Genomic DNA, 16,177 nt, shown 5'->3' on the forward strand with positions numbered 1-16,177 from the left:
CAGAGCACTCTAAGGGCTATGTTATGTATAATGAACACCCCGATGGGGGAATGATTGAAATAGAGTCATGCAATATTGATTTCCTATAAGAGGATTTTTCAAGTATTGGTGAGGTGAAAAAGGATCCTGAACTCTATGAGTTAGAAGAACCTTTGGGAGACCCTTTTAGATCTCACAAATAGGATGAGAGTCTCGAGCAATCCTCTACCTAGTGGAAGTATACCATTAGTCAAGATCCACAGATTCGTAGAAGCCAACGTTAAATAGTTCCTTGCCGATGCTTCGATATAGAATGAGAGTCTTTCATGAGTGTTTCTGTGGATGTTGATGAGCCAAGGTTTGCAATGGACAAGGAAAGATCGTAAATGACATCGTGGATTTTTAATTTTATGAAGGTGCCTTCCAAATAAATAACATGATGTACACATTTTATTATTTTATCATTCTTTGGTTTATTTTTTACAGGATGTATAGATTATATACATATTATATATAGTTCATATATCTCTTCTCTCTCTCTCTCTCTCTCTCTCTCTCTCTCTCTCTCTCTTTCTCTCTGCCCCGTTTGTCTTTGTTGAGCACCGTGTCTGGCGCGCGATTTCAATAATCATGGTGTGTCGACCGACAGTAGCTAGACCAGCCTTATTTGTCAAAGATTGCCTCGACAATCCCTCTTCTCTTGGCTTCTTCTTCTCTTCTAGCTTCTTTTTAAACCGAGGCTTGCAAGAGAGCAGAGCAGAAAAATGCAAACTCTCTCTGCCATTACTTTGCCAATTTTCTCTTTTGAGGCATTACTCTCCTCTGATATGGCCTCTTCCCGTCGTACTCTTTCCCTTTTCCCAGACCTTAATGACTTCCCGATAAAGATTGCTGACACCAACTCCTCTGAGCCTCGATAGAGTGACCCTGCCCTTGTTTTCAGTTTTCCTGCACTATCAGTCGAGCAATTGATGGTAGCATAGTTTGACAACAATGCCAACTCTTATACATTAAAATCTCGTGTGGAGACCATAACCGTGGTCTCTAATTTGTCCCGTTGGCTAGGGCTGATCAACGGATGCACCGCCCCGCCCGACCCGACCCGACCCCCTTTGGATGGATGCGTGACATGTAGAGGGTGGATACGGGCCCATTTTTTAGCTTTCTTGGGTTTGGGTCGGGTTGCGGTTGGCCCACCTCTTTACCCAAGAAACCCGACCCTCCCGCTTTTGTCCCTTTTTAAATATATATATATTTTTATTTTCCCCCATTTTTCTGATCTCACCACACTAAACTAACCTAATTCATTCATCCTCTTCGATACACAAGCACACACTCTCTCTCTCTCTCTGTCTCTCTCTCTCCCCCTAGAACCCTACCCATATCGACGGCGACGACGATTGAGCGACGATCTACACTGAAAAAGCCATCGGCGATCGACGATCTGTGTTTTTTTTTTTGGGATTTGTACGCCCTCAGCCAGCCCTTTTTTGAGAATCTCATATTAAAACCCTAACCCATTGGCATTCTTCGACCTGAAAGAGGATCGACGATTGTGGTGTGGTGGTGAGATATTGACTTCTCTTATTCTTTCCTCTTCTTCTCCTAATTCTTTAATTTGTTTGTTCTGTAATATTTTTTTTGACGACCTCTAAAGTTCTTATTTTCTGCAATCTGTTGGTAATCTATTCTGTAATTTTTTTTTTGTTCTGTAATCTGTTCGGTCTTATTTTCTTATTTTTTTTTTTGGTTCTAGTTTGTTGCAGTTCTAAAGTGAAACCAGTGGAAAAGAGGTTCTACACAATGTGAACTTGTGAAGAAACTTACAGAGAGGACAAAAAGGTGCAAGTTTCCTCTTTTATTTCCCTTTCCATATACCCATTTTTTGTATTATGCAACATTGAATCTGTTTACAATGTGAAGAAGCTCATAGATAGGGGAAAATGGTGTAACTGAATTTGTTTTTTGATTTTTTTTTAACAATGTCAAGTGGATAAATTGGAAAAAATGGTGTAACTTTCCATTGTAGGCAAACTGTGTTGAATATTGAATTTGTAAACTGTGTTTGAATATTGAATTTGTAGGCAAATTTGTGAATGAAAAATGGAAAAACTGAATGAACTTATACAATTTTTAGGCAAACTGTGTTTGAATAGTTTGAATAGTAAATTGTGTAAACTGTGTTTGAATAGGCAAATGTAAACTGTGGTTGTGATTGATTAGCTTGATATTCATTGTTGAATTTATTTTTTAACAGCTTAAATTCTTTAGAGAATTGGTGATTAAACATGGTCTCATAGCCCTAGTTCAAGAGGTCTTGGGTTTAATTTATGTCATTTAGTGCCCTAGAGCCTTTGGAGATATTCCCTGATATTTCTATCAATGAATTAATACAACTTATATACTCCCTGATAGAACTAATAAGTAATAACTAATAACCCTTAGTTTGTTTCATAAGTTTCAATAAGATTGAAAATATTTTCCACATTAAAAATAAAAAGTAAATCTCATGTCAAACCATTTCTGCAATCTATTAGTTTGTCATTTCCATAAACAATATAAATTATAATTAACAACTTGAAGTTAATTTAAGACTTGGTTTGTCATTTAAATTGAAGTTAATAATTGAAGTTAAATTATAAATTATAAATTATAATTAACAACTTGGTTTGTCATTTCCATAAACGATATAAATTGTGTCAGAAATCCCTAAATTGATTGAATAATTGTGTTAGAAATCCCTCAACTTGAAGTTAATTGTGTTAGAAATCCCTCAACTTGAAGCCCAAAAAAATTTGTTTACAATAATATGGACTTTGAAGACCTATAGAACCCAATGAAATGAGCTTCTAGAGCACAAAGCAAACCAACCTTGTCAATGCATGATCAATGTAACAGATTCAGTTACTAGATATAGAAGTCTGAATAAACTTTCAGTGTACTAAGTAGGCTTACTGAGTTAACATTGTATGAGTTGCTAAGTAGTTGCTAAGTAGTGATATTTGTCTTGTTATTCATTCTCTCTCTTGTTCTATATTTGGTTTTTGGCAGTTTATCTAATAATCTTTTGGTCATGGATCCTCCAAGTGAAGAAACATTTTTTGTTAATCCTAATGTTGAGCTTGAATCATCTTCTATTGACCCCTCTACCCAACCTATTGCTCCTTCTCCTAGACCACCCTTGGCCAAAAGTAGTAGTGGTGGGAGAACACAATCAAAGGCTTGGGATCATTTTGAAAAGATTAAGGGTATTGATGGGAAAGATAGGGCTATGTGCAAGTATTGTAAGAAAGAATATATGGCATGTTCTAAGAGTCATGGAACAAGTAATTTATTAACTCATTTGAAAAATTGTACAAAGTATCCATATAGGGATACTCAAGGGCAACAAACATTGGGATTTAAACCAAGACAAGTTGGTGGGGAGGGTGGTGTTGATGTTGTGGCTACATCATTTTCTGTAGAAGTTGGCAGGAGGTATCTTGCTGAGATGATAGTAATTGATGAATTGCCCTTTAAATTTGTGGATGGGGTTGGTTTTAAGAGGTTTTGTAATGTCATGTAACCCAAGTTCAAGATCCCACCTCAACATACCGTTGCTAGGGACATTGTAGACATATACACTAATGAAAGAGAGAGGTTGAAAAAACTTGTGAAGGGGCATAGAATTTGCTTTAACACAGACACATGGACTTACATACAAAATTTGTGTTACATGTGTCTAACAGCACATTTCATTGATGATGATTGGAAGTTACAAAAGAGGATCATTAATTTTTGTCAAGTTAAAGACCATAAAGGAGAAACTCTTGGGGAAAAAATTGAGGCACTCTTAAAAGAGTGGGACATTGATGGTCTTTTTACCTTAACTGTTGACAATGCAAGTTCTAATAATCTAACCATTAGATTCTTGAAACGAACCACAAAACTATGGAAGGGAATTGTCTTGGCTCATGAGTGCGTTGTTGTGCGCATGTTCTAAATCTCATTGTTAGTGATGGATTAAAGGATCTTGAGTCTTGTATAGCGAATGTGAGGCATGCAATGAGATATGTGAGGTCTTCTCCAAACCGCCTTGACACTTTTAAAAAGTATGTGGAAAGTTTGAAAATTGAGAGTAAGAGTCTCTTGTGCTTAGATGTGCCAACACGGTGGAATTCCACATATCTTATGTTGGAGGTGGTGGAAAAATTTGAGAGTGCTTTTCAAAGAATGGGTGAGAAGGACTACAATTATAAACACTATTTTTTGGATAATGAAGGGGTGAGAGGAGAGAGATGCTTACAGCCGAGGATTGGGATAATTGCAGGGTGTTTTTGAAATTTCTTAAAATGTTCTACAATGCAACAAAGAGATTTTTTGAGTCTTTATTTGTTACTTCAAATACATTCTGTACGGAAAATTTTGTCATTGAAAACATGATTGGACAATTAATCAAAGACAATGATCTTATTTTGTCTTCAACGGCAAAGAAAATGAAAGAGAAGTTTGACAAGTATTGGGGAAATGGGGATAAAATCAATCTCCTTTTGTATGTTGCGAAGGAAAATGACATACTTGCAATTTTGTTTTTCAACAATTTTTGGTGGGGATGTGGTGAAAGTGAAAGAAATGTTAGACAAGGTGAAACATTGTTTGAGTCAATTGTATGATCATTATGCCACACTTGATTCAACAAATGTGCATGTCTCCAATGTAAATGAAACAATAGATATGGTGATAGATAAAAATGATCCACATTCTATTGTGAACTCTCAATTTAACTCATTCTTGGAGGGGCAATTTTGTAGTAGTGGGAGTATGTCGGAATTGGACAAGTATTTGGGTGATATTAAGAAAGGTAGGAAAAATGCTCAATTTGATATCTTGGAGTGGTGGAAGGTTAATGCAACAAAGTATAGAGTATTATTACTTATAGCACAAGATGTGTTGGCAATGCCTATCTCCACTGTTGCTTCTGAGTTGGCTTTTAGTATAGGAGGTCGTATACTTGATCCATTTCGTAGTTCACTTGCGCCCAAGATGGTGGAGGTTCTTGTTTGTACACAAAATTGGCTTCAAAGTAACATTCCAATGTGCCTTCGACAAGCAATGGATAATGTTGAAGAATTTGCACAACAATATGATTCAGGTAATATATATATACAATGATTTATTTTGTTTTAAATTTCATTTATTTTGTATTATTTAAAATTCATTATCTTCACTTCACATATTTTTGTTGTATTATGTTTTATGTGTAGTTGTTTCGGAATCAAGTTCATGTTCAAGTCCAAGTCCAAGTCTAAGTCCGGAGAGTAGTTATATTGAAGTTTAATATCATTGGTAAAATACTCCCCCTTTGTTATATTTTGTTTACTTTATTTCACATGTTTTTGTTGTATTATGTTTACTTGTTTTAAGTTTAAGACTTTTTAGTGTTTTCCTTATTAAATAATTTTATTTTTTTGTTATGCAGGTTTGGCTCATGGCTCATGGTTTGGCTCAAAGAAATCAATGGATTTATTGTTTCTTTTTAAGTTGTTTTGAAAATATGACTATTGGTTGGTACTTTCTTCGGATGACGGTAATACTTTATTTTGGATGATTGTATTAAGACGTTTTAATTTTTTTGGATAACTGTAATATTTTATTTTGGATGATTGTAATACTTTATTTTGGATAGTTGTATGTTGAAAATTTGTGATGCATTGTAGCGCCCACTGTACAAGTTGTTTGTTTGTTTAAATCTAAATTTGAGCAGGTTGTTTTTGTATATGCACACACTGTTTGTTTGTCTTTAGCACACACATTGAGCAGGTTGAACCCACCTATATGTGCAATGCACACACTGTTTGTTTGTCTTTAGCACACACAGCATACACACACACACACACTGTCTATTGGCAGATTGATGTCTATTATTATCCATGCACAACACACTGATTATTTTAGTGTATGTGTTTATTTTGCCCACTGCAGTGGTTATGTATACATTGCACATAACATAGGTGGTGGTTGAGGAATTAAGTGTACATTGATTTAGTTATTTTTTTAGGAAGTGCACATGTTAAATTATGTTGAAAATTTGTAAAATTTTAAACCGCCAAACCGATTCACATCCATCCGCCAATCCGCTCAATCCACATCCGCCGGATTGGCGGACGAATGCGGGCAGATTTTCTCTAATCCGCCAATCCGGCAGACAGATGGCAGATTAGAGGTTCTGTGGCCATAACCGACCCGCGACCACCTCTACTGTCGGCTGCATAACAGGACAAATGAGGTGCACCGACTGAAAGCACAACTCTCTCTTTTTCACAGCATGTTTTAAGATGCCCAAAAGGAGATTAACCTACTAAAAAAACAAAATACAAAGCTGAAACGCCAGGCAACCTCCGTAGCCTGATTCAGAGCTCCTTGGTGCTCCTCATATGATATATGGTAGGGAGTCATCTCTTTTGGAAGCTCTACAAATGCTGAAGTAGAGTCATCAAGAGCTTCTAAGGAGGGAAGATGTGGTAAGGCAACTGACGGAGAGTCGAGCGAAGAGGTCGTGGGTCAAGAGGTTTGAGATACCCTCTTTCTACTAAGATCTTCATGGCATTAGGAAGGAACATGGAGTGGGATGAATGTTCTGTTTGAGGTTCAAGCTGAGTTTGTTGCTTGTGGATCGGCATCGGCAAAAGGGTCGGCTATTTTTGTGGTGGTGGTAGTGACTGAGTTGACCTTAGAAGGTTTTTGTGCCATGCTACTACTGGTGGTAGTGTTTGGATTGCAGCCAAAGGTCTTCCATACCGGCTCTTTATCATCCACTATAATTCCTTTCTTGATGGAATCCTCTATCTGAACTCCCATTTCATGCAGTTCTTTGAAAGTAAACAGTGGAAAGACTATCATTTTTTCTAACATTTTTCTATGCAGATTTTTTACTACCATGTGGAATTGATCTTTTTTTGGTGATTTGTTAGTCATCATTGCCGCATTGGCCTTTCATCTGGTAATAAGGCTACAAAACCTTCATTAGGTTCCTGTCGGGATGCTTCTAACTCCCAAGTGGTTACTTCAATCTGGGTGTTGTAAGCATATTGGGTAACAAAATCCTAAGACAATTTTTCCAACTTTGTTTCACTAAATCTTCTAATTTAGCATATCAGATAGCAGCTACACTAGATAAAGTTCTTCCAAACAAGGAAAGTTTTTGGGGCCGAGTCGAGCCCATGGGTTTTAAGACATCTGAGAAGAGACGAATGTGGACCATAAGGTCACCGGCTCCATCAAACCTGTCAATGTGTGCCATTTTAAACCGTTCCAACAATTTGATTGTTGTTTTCGTAATGTCCGAGATAGAGTTGATTCCCTGCGACCTTTTAAACATTTTCTCTAACTTGGCTATTTTCAGCATAGTTGGATCAAACTCATTTGTTTCTAGGGAAAAGAGGCCTCCCGTTATTTGTGGAAGGGGAAAAAGTCCTCCCGATGATTGCATGGAAACCCTCAAGTGTTCTGGTAAGTTGGGTTGAGGAAATTCCTCAGTTGGTGGAGGTGGGACTGCATAAGCCACCAGAGGTGGTTGAGTAGCAGATGCCCCAGATGGGCGTCGTAATTCAGCAAGAGCATCACCATGGGTGGCCACTGTATTAGCCATAGCATCTAAACTTCGTTGAAGGGCCAACAACATGTCCACTATATTTTCTGGAACCTAAGCCATCACTGATGCTAATGAACTAAGTGGGGATAATCTAGCTGGTGAGATGGGGTACTCTGAACATTTGACGCAACTTTTGTTCTTTTTCTTCATGTGATCGGTGGCAAAGGAACTAACGCTGGTTGTCCTTGATCCAAATTTGTAGTTTTATAGAGTCTACCAACGCGAGTCCACAAAACTTGATGGATATTTGACTGTTATGAAGCTATGGTGCCCAATTACCTTGCAAAAAGAAAATGGAACCCCCAATCAAATTTAAGCATCATGCCGGCTCAACTGATTACTACTAAATCACACTGAAAAACTGAACTCAGTCTCACAAACTGAAATGCTTGAACCACTGAATCTGAGAAGTCCTATATAGATCCTATACATTGCATATAACACATAGCAGGAAAGAAAAAAAATGCCCATATGGGGGCTTGGGTTAGCCTGTCCTAGCGTTGAAATGATCTAGGGCTTAGCTATTCAAACAAGCGGCACCATACATCCTAGAAATGGAAGAGCATCCTATCCTAATTTTGGAAGGCACTATGGCTCACTATATGTACAAGGTTGCCTCTACTTTAGGGGTTGAAATCAAGGTGACGTTACCATAAAGTCCTTTAGGTCATAACCAGTGAAGAACCCCAGAAGTCAGAAGAGTCAATATAGCCTCTCTTCGAAGTCTGAGAACCTTAGCTAGTAGCGCTACCTTTTTAACAAATCTCAAACGGTTATAACACAAGTTCTCAAAAGTAATGTAGAGATATGTACACTGTCACAAAAAGTTTTCCTATTCTCCCACTAGTATCTGGGCAACACAAGGACTTTAAGTGCACCAATGCATGCAATGCAATAAACATATAATTGAAAATAAAAGTCATATCATGGAGTTCGAGTCAAGGTTTCACAAAGTCCCCAGCAGAGTCGCCAAAAACTGTAACATGCCAGGGGGTACCCGTGCACATTAAATAGTTTGGACTCTCGACTTCTTTGATCTAGTCTTACGAGTGCAATGTGAAATATAGATGAGAGTCCAGATTTGACATTTTTTTTATGGAAAATCCGTTTTAATACAAAATCTTTGCCAAAAATGGAATACATCACCAATTCTTAGAGTTGCCACCTAATATTTTTGGGAACATTAGGAAACTCGTGACTCATGCCAAGGCCATTGTTTGTCATAGCCAAAGATGCTTGGCTCGAAACCTTAGGTATGAGAGGGGAAGGTCATTAATTGAGTACCCCCGCTCACTGTAGACGCGCCCGTGGGCCTCACTACAGTTTGGACTCAATTAGTATCACGGTCCTTAATCCGAACCAAAGAGTCCAAATCCGGCAAATCGTTTTGAGAAAACAGATTTTTAAAAAAGAAGTGCCAAACATGGACTGTTTTGCCAGATACAGAGTCGCCACCTAAATATTTTTTAAGGGGGAATTTAGGAAACCCTGACTCGGTGCCAAAGGCCACGTGTCCGTCATCACCAAAGTTGCCTCGGCTCGGGAGCTAGGGTACGATTGGGGAAGGTCAGCTATGAGCACCCCCTCTCGCCCGATCTGAAGATCGGCCTCTACTAACCGTGATATCCGTTTTTGAAAACGTTATGTGTTCTTATTCTGGTTATTAGCCTAGAATTACTATGTTATGCGCACAGCAAACAAGTATAGACCAAATCGCCTAGATTGGAACGAAGCATTGCATATCTGTTTGTTCGGAAAACAATTTGAAATTTACTACTCGTAAGTAGGCTAAAAAAAAAACACAGATTTCAATGAGTTGTTCCAACTCAAACAATCCAACCTTCACCCACAGGCATTCAAGCAGTAATATCATGTAAACATATAGCCGCATGGCAAGCATACTGTCATGTTAACATTCACACTCATGCGAGATGCTGAAGCATAAATACTTACATCGTACTCCATGCCAAAACAAAGAACTCGTTAGCAATCAATGCATGATCCAAGTCCATGTTTAAATGCCTAATGCAACGCATACGGAATGTCACTAGAGTAGGCTCGGCTAGTCTATGAATGACATGTGAAAATGCACAGGTAGCATGTATTCAAGTTAGATTTGAAATACTAATGCTGTTAGCATGATGCGCCGAGCCCGGTGCATGCAATACTGATGAATGATGCACGCATGCATAGCATAAGGTATGCTAAATTAAACATGACCTATTACTAACCATCAAAGCAGGTAAGTAAAAGGGAGAAAGAAGTGGGGGTTGGAAGACATGCATACACTCACCCACACTTATTACAAATTCGCCTTCGCTCGGAGGGACCGAAAGAATAATACAAATTAACTAACTCGCAAGCTAATTAATTATTACAAATCACCTAATTAATTAACAAATTAACTAAGCTAAGAAAAGAAATAAAAAAGGGGCCTCAGGAAGAGTGTCCAATGCACGCATGCTCGGGTCTTGCTCGGAAGTCCAGTGCCATGCACAAGCCGCCTCTGTTTTCCCTGCTCTGCTTCTCTGAAGACTGCCAAAGTCTCAGGATGTGCTCACTGGATGTTGGGGAATGCCACCGCCTGGAGGGAATCATCATCGGCTGTGATTTGGTGTCGATCGGCCAAAAATGAATCCATCGGCCACAGATGGATTGCCGGTCGGCACTCTGTGCAGTCGATCGGCAAAAAGTTCCTGCAGAATCTGTTTGACAGCAGCAGAGGACAGAGCTTTGCATGGCAATGCAATTCAAGCAATGTATGCACCAACCATATCCCTTATCATGTTTATGACTCAAAGGGACATGGTCCTTGGTTCTCGGACCATCAATCGCGCATTTCAATGCGTGATGGCCCAAGAGACCAAATTATGCATGTTGATTTCAAATGCAATGCAAAGCAACAAACCAAGGCCCAACTCCCATCACTAAATCAAGGAACAAGGCATGCATGCTAGATGGAGTGCAACCTAGGCATGTGAACTAGCATGCAACATGGGCGTACAATGCATTTATGCAATTATGCAAGCAAACATGCAAGGTAAGCATGCAAACAAGTGAAGGATGGACTTAAGCTCGTTTGGGCAGCCCTTAAGAAAGCCCAAAACAGTGGCCATCAACCAAGGAAATGAGGCCAAATGCACATGCAAGCATACATGACAACATGGACCAACATTTAAGCGCATAAAGGCAACTTTTAACCGCACTTTAAAAGAGGCATAACATGGACAATTAACATGCAAATGAAGCTCTGAAAATCATGCTGTAGGAGGTGCCAAACCTACTAAACAAAGCAAGCATATCATGCAACCGAGCCCAACGCCTAAGGCTCACCAAAGAGGCATTGGACTACACTTATCAAGACCAAACATGGCATGATTTAAGCAACTAAAATCAGGGTTTTAGCATGTCAAAATGAACCCCCAAAACCACTTAGATGACATCTAAATGACTTACACATGGAAGCATGCACAAATGCACTTTCAAGAAACATGAAACACAAACTCTTGAAACATCAAAGAGCCATGAAATGCAAGTATACAAGCATGCTAAGTGGACTGAAATGATATGGAAAATAGTACCAACTCACTAAATCAAAGCAAGTAATGCATGCTATACACTCACATACTTGAAGCTTACAAGCTAAAATGCAAAGAGGCTATGCAATGCATGCTAAAGTCGACCCAAACAACTAAGGACAGACCTTAAACATGGTAAAATAAACATGAAAGCTTCACAAAGCTAAGCCTAAAGCATGCTAGAACAATGGTTTACAACCTAAGGCATGTTAAGGCAACAAAATGGCATTACAAGGCATGTATACTAAGCAAGCATGGGGTACCAAAACTAACTTAAAACAATGCTATATCATGGCATAATAAGCATAAAAAATAGCCAAGGCATGGTCAACATGAGCCTAAGCTAGGTGCTCCCTCAGGAGGCAAAAAATGATCCTTTTCAAGGACAACAAGGAGAGGGGGTGGCCCTTTCCTTCTTGGGACCTCAAGGCACCATCCTCACCTCTGAAATCCCTTAAGATTTTAGTGGTGAGGAGGCCCAAACACCAAGGTCTCAGAGCTCACCCAAAATGGCACAAAATGAGCCTTACAAGGCTTAAGAGGGGTCAAACAACCCCAAAGCTTGAAGCAACCTTAAACAACTATTTAGAGGGCCTAAAAATAGAACTTTTTTATGTTATACACAAAGCTCAAAAATAGTTTCAAGATAGGCTAAAAAGCTTTGCAAAAGTGGGGTAAAAAGGGACAAAAGTCTTACCCTTGTAGACCCTATTCACAAATGGTGGACCAGCAGTCTCCTTAGGTCCAAACCAGCTTCAAAACTTCAAAAACAACCCTCTAGAACCTCAGTTCCAAGAGAAAGGTGTAGTAGTAGGTGTTTGTGTACAAAACTAAGGCTTAAACACACGCAATACAAGAGAAGGAGAGATATAGATATAGGATAGATATAAAACCCTAAACCTAGAACCAGAGCTTCTCTAACAATGTTTTCTCTAACCCTAATGCCAAGAGAGGAAGCCTCTTCTTATAGGCAACTCCCTCTTGTAAGGCTTCCAAAACAAGCCATCCAAGAGGGAAATCCCCCCATACACGTGTATAGAGGGGAACAGAGTGGGTGCTAGCTATCACAGCTGGCACAAAATATCTACTAAAAGTAGATGAACAGTGATCGGCCATCCAAAATTGCCATTTTGACAAAATAAATGGCCGATCGGCAACAAAGAATGTCGACCGGCAATATATATTGCCGATGGCATAAAATCACTGGCCGGTGGCCTCGAGCCATGGCCGGTGATGTGTGGGGATGCCTCACAAGGCATTCCCTGCCCCTTCAAGGTAAAACACAAGTGTTTGGTGCAAAACCAGACACAAAACAGTCGAGTCGAGAGATCCTGAGGCAAGGCGCGCAACCGAGACCTCCAGGAACTCAAGACGAACACAAACATGGATGATCACCGAGTGTTCAAGCGGTGACGCCCAAGTCTTGAGGACAGTCAAAAATGGGGTGTCTACAGTTGCCCCTCTTTGACAGAACTCGAAAGTCATAACAATGACGGGAGTGAATGTCAAAGCCCAGAGATGACCCATTTTTGACAAGGCCGAAGACTTAGACAAACATACAAAACACAAGTGGTTGAACCCGCAGGCTGCCTACGTATCCCTTAGGAATCAAACCAGCGTAGTTTAAGCACAGGCATACAAGCCGCAGATAAGATATGCGCCCGAAAGCGGGGGCAAGATGCAAGACAATGCACAAAGCCGAACATAACTTATGATCATGCAAAGAAAACTGTAACGAAGCATAATAATGCAACAGTTTTAAGCTAGCATACACCAAACTACACTACAATGCAGAAAGGATGTAAGAGAATTATGCAATTCTCAATACGTCTCACGCGGAGAGTACAATACCTGTCCGGTTCGTCTGGCTGCACCAGCCTCAAATGAACCGTACATACAATATCGTGCCTGAAAGAGAAAGAAAACTTAACAGGTATGACATCGTTAGCAAATGCAATGCAATTGAAACAATGCAAACGATATGCAATGCAATTGAATCATGATCCAATCATAGGCGGTTCAAAACCACACAAATGTCAAATAGATTGATGGAAGGAACAAGTCCGTCTACCATAGAAAAGGTGCCACAACCCTCAAACCAACATACCAACGTGGAATAGGCGCGTACACATGCAGAACTATGAGTGATGTAGACGGACACAAGAACAGGTAATTAGGTGGAATGACATAAGTGGGGAAACAACTCACTAACGAAAGACCAATGATCTTAATGCTGGATGCAAAAATTACACTACAATGTAATATATATAATGGATATGGCAAGCAGCCAAACCAAATCTTGCCGAGGAAAGGCATGGACACGCACAAACCACGTCTAACATAGAACGGTCATACAGAACTATGAGTGTATAGACGTGAAAAGTGTGGGCACATACCAGACCAAGCTCAACATGGAAAGGCGCAAGCCCTAGATGGAGGTGATGCAATGAATGCATGCAAGCTACAATGCAACATTTACAAATATGCAATGGAATGGAATATTTACAATGGATAAGGCCTACGGCCGAACCGTATCTTGCCTAGGAAAGGCATGGACACAAACAAGCCACGTCTAATATAGAACGGTCATACAGAACTATGAGTGTATAGACGTGAAAAATGTGGGCACATACCAGACCAAGCTCAACATGGAAAGGCGCAAGCCCTAGATGGAGGTGATGCAATGAATGCATGCAAGCTACAATGCAACATTTACAAATATGCAATGGAATGAAATATTTACAATGGAAATGCATGACATGTGCATTATATTACGGTGAAATGCATGTCATATGCATTATATACAATGATGCACGACATATGCACTATCTTCAATGATGCATGACATATGCATGTTTTACAATGTAATGCATGACATATGCAGTATTTACAATGATGCATGACATATGCAGTATTTACAATGATGCATGACATATGCACTATTTACAATGATGCATGGCATATGCATGTTTTACAATGTAATGCATGACATATGCAGTATTTACAATGATGCATGACATATGCACTATTTTTTGATAAAATGCGAATGATGCATGTTGCTTTTTTGAAATGCGTGACAGCGCGCGGCGTAGGACGCATGATAATACATGAACTTTAAATGCGTGGCAACGCGCGGTTACTGAGATACATGACAATGTAAATGGACTGTGCACATCAATGCACTAAAGGTTTTGCACCTTCCAAGGATTTAAGGTCTCCTAGACCGTCGTATGTACAGGACGGTGTGATGCGCAAAATAGCGCGATTGAATGCATGCAAAATGCAATGAGATGCGCAAAATAGCGCGATTGAATACATGAAAAATGCAATGAGATGCGCAAAATAGCACGATTGAATGCATGCAAAATGCAATGAGACGCGCAAGATAGCGCGATTGAATGCATGCAAAATGCATTGAGATGCGCAAAATAGCGCGATTGAATGCATGCAAAATGCAATGAGGTGCGCAAAATAGCGCGATGCGTTAGACAACGCGATTGCACAAGACAGTGCGATGCGCAAGATAGCGCGATGCGTTAGACAACACGAGTGCACAAGACAGTGCAATTGATTTGAAATGCACAAGACAGTGCGATTGATTTGAAATGCACAAGACAGTGCGATTGACATGTGATGCACATGGGGCAACTTTTGAGTTTTGTAAAAGCCAAAAGGATACGGAAAGGATACACCTTGCACGAATTCGAGTGCCACGCACAGAAGACACGATCCGAGGTCAAAACGGAGGCCGGTTGAGCGTCGGAGATGCACGTTTCTTGCACCGTCTTGAGCAATGAAGGCCCTGAACCACACATATAACCCAAAAAAGGATGTAGGAGGCTCCAAAACCACTGTAAGAGACCACCAGATACCCACCGGCCATCAAAATGCATCATCGGCCGTCCATCGGCCATCACAAAATTCCATCGGAATAATATTTTGCCGACCGGCCAAAAGTGTGGCCGACCGGCAAAATGTTCCTGTATCGGGGCAGTTCAGTCATTTGGCCACGGGTCTTTTAAAATAGGGCTTCTAGCCCTATTTTCTTCACTTCCACTTGCTCGAAATTTCTCCCCCTCTCTCTCTAGATCATTTTCCTCCTTTGATTTCCTCATTTTCTTGTGTTCTAGCCTCCATTTCGTCGTCCGATTCGCGAATACCTTCGCGCTTCGAACGTTTTGAACCGAACGAAACTTCGTTTCGGTGTCTTGTTTTTGATTTCTGCCACTCGGGGCTTGTTTCCCTCGAGTTTTTCTCGATATCTGTGCCTTTTTCGCACTTCGACTTTTCCGGCCTTTTCCGGCCCTCTCGGGGTTGACTTTTTGTTGACTCTTCACATTCTCCCCCGATTTTTCGTCTTCCAGCCATTTTCACATTCTCTTCGAGATGGCGGACGATCTTCCACAGGGCGAGACCCCTCCAGAGCACGAGATGGATCCCGAGGCCGAGCCCTTGCCACTTCACATCTGGCCGTTCGATCCGGAGACCTACAGGCCAGTGGTTCATGTGATGCTCCCCGATGGACTGCGCCAGTTCAGGGGCTATGAATGGGGCGTGGCACCCGAGCTATTACTACGTGAGCCTACCTCTCATCTGTCCTTCGGCGCTTCCGAGGTAGCATTCTTTCCTCTACTTTACTTTCCGCAATGTAGAATATAAAACTGCCGTAGCTGGTCATATTCTGTAACTACTTAATTCTGATACACTGATGCACTGTACACTGTAGTTGATCGCAAACAAACTTACAACCGGTATCTGTTTGAAACTTACACGTGCACACACACTGCACTGACCCTGAATCACCCAAACGCACGGCGCACACTATATTTCACTGCATACACACTGGTACCCGGTATCTGCTTGAATCTGAAAACATGCACACATGCTGTATATCTGTATGCTTCTAAAAACTGCATTTTGAATATTGCCTCGCAATTGTTGTTTTTGATTACAGGGGGATTCCCATACCATCTGCGGGTATGGGAACGTC

This window comes from Camellia sinensis, chromosome 7 (genome assembly GCF_055761805.1).
Source record: "Camellia sinensis isolate YWXY chromosome 7, ASM5576180v1, whole genome shotgun sequence".
NCBI lineage: Eukaryota > Viridiplantae > Streptophyta > Magnoliopsida > Ericales > Theaceae > Camellia > Camellia sinensis.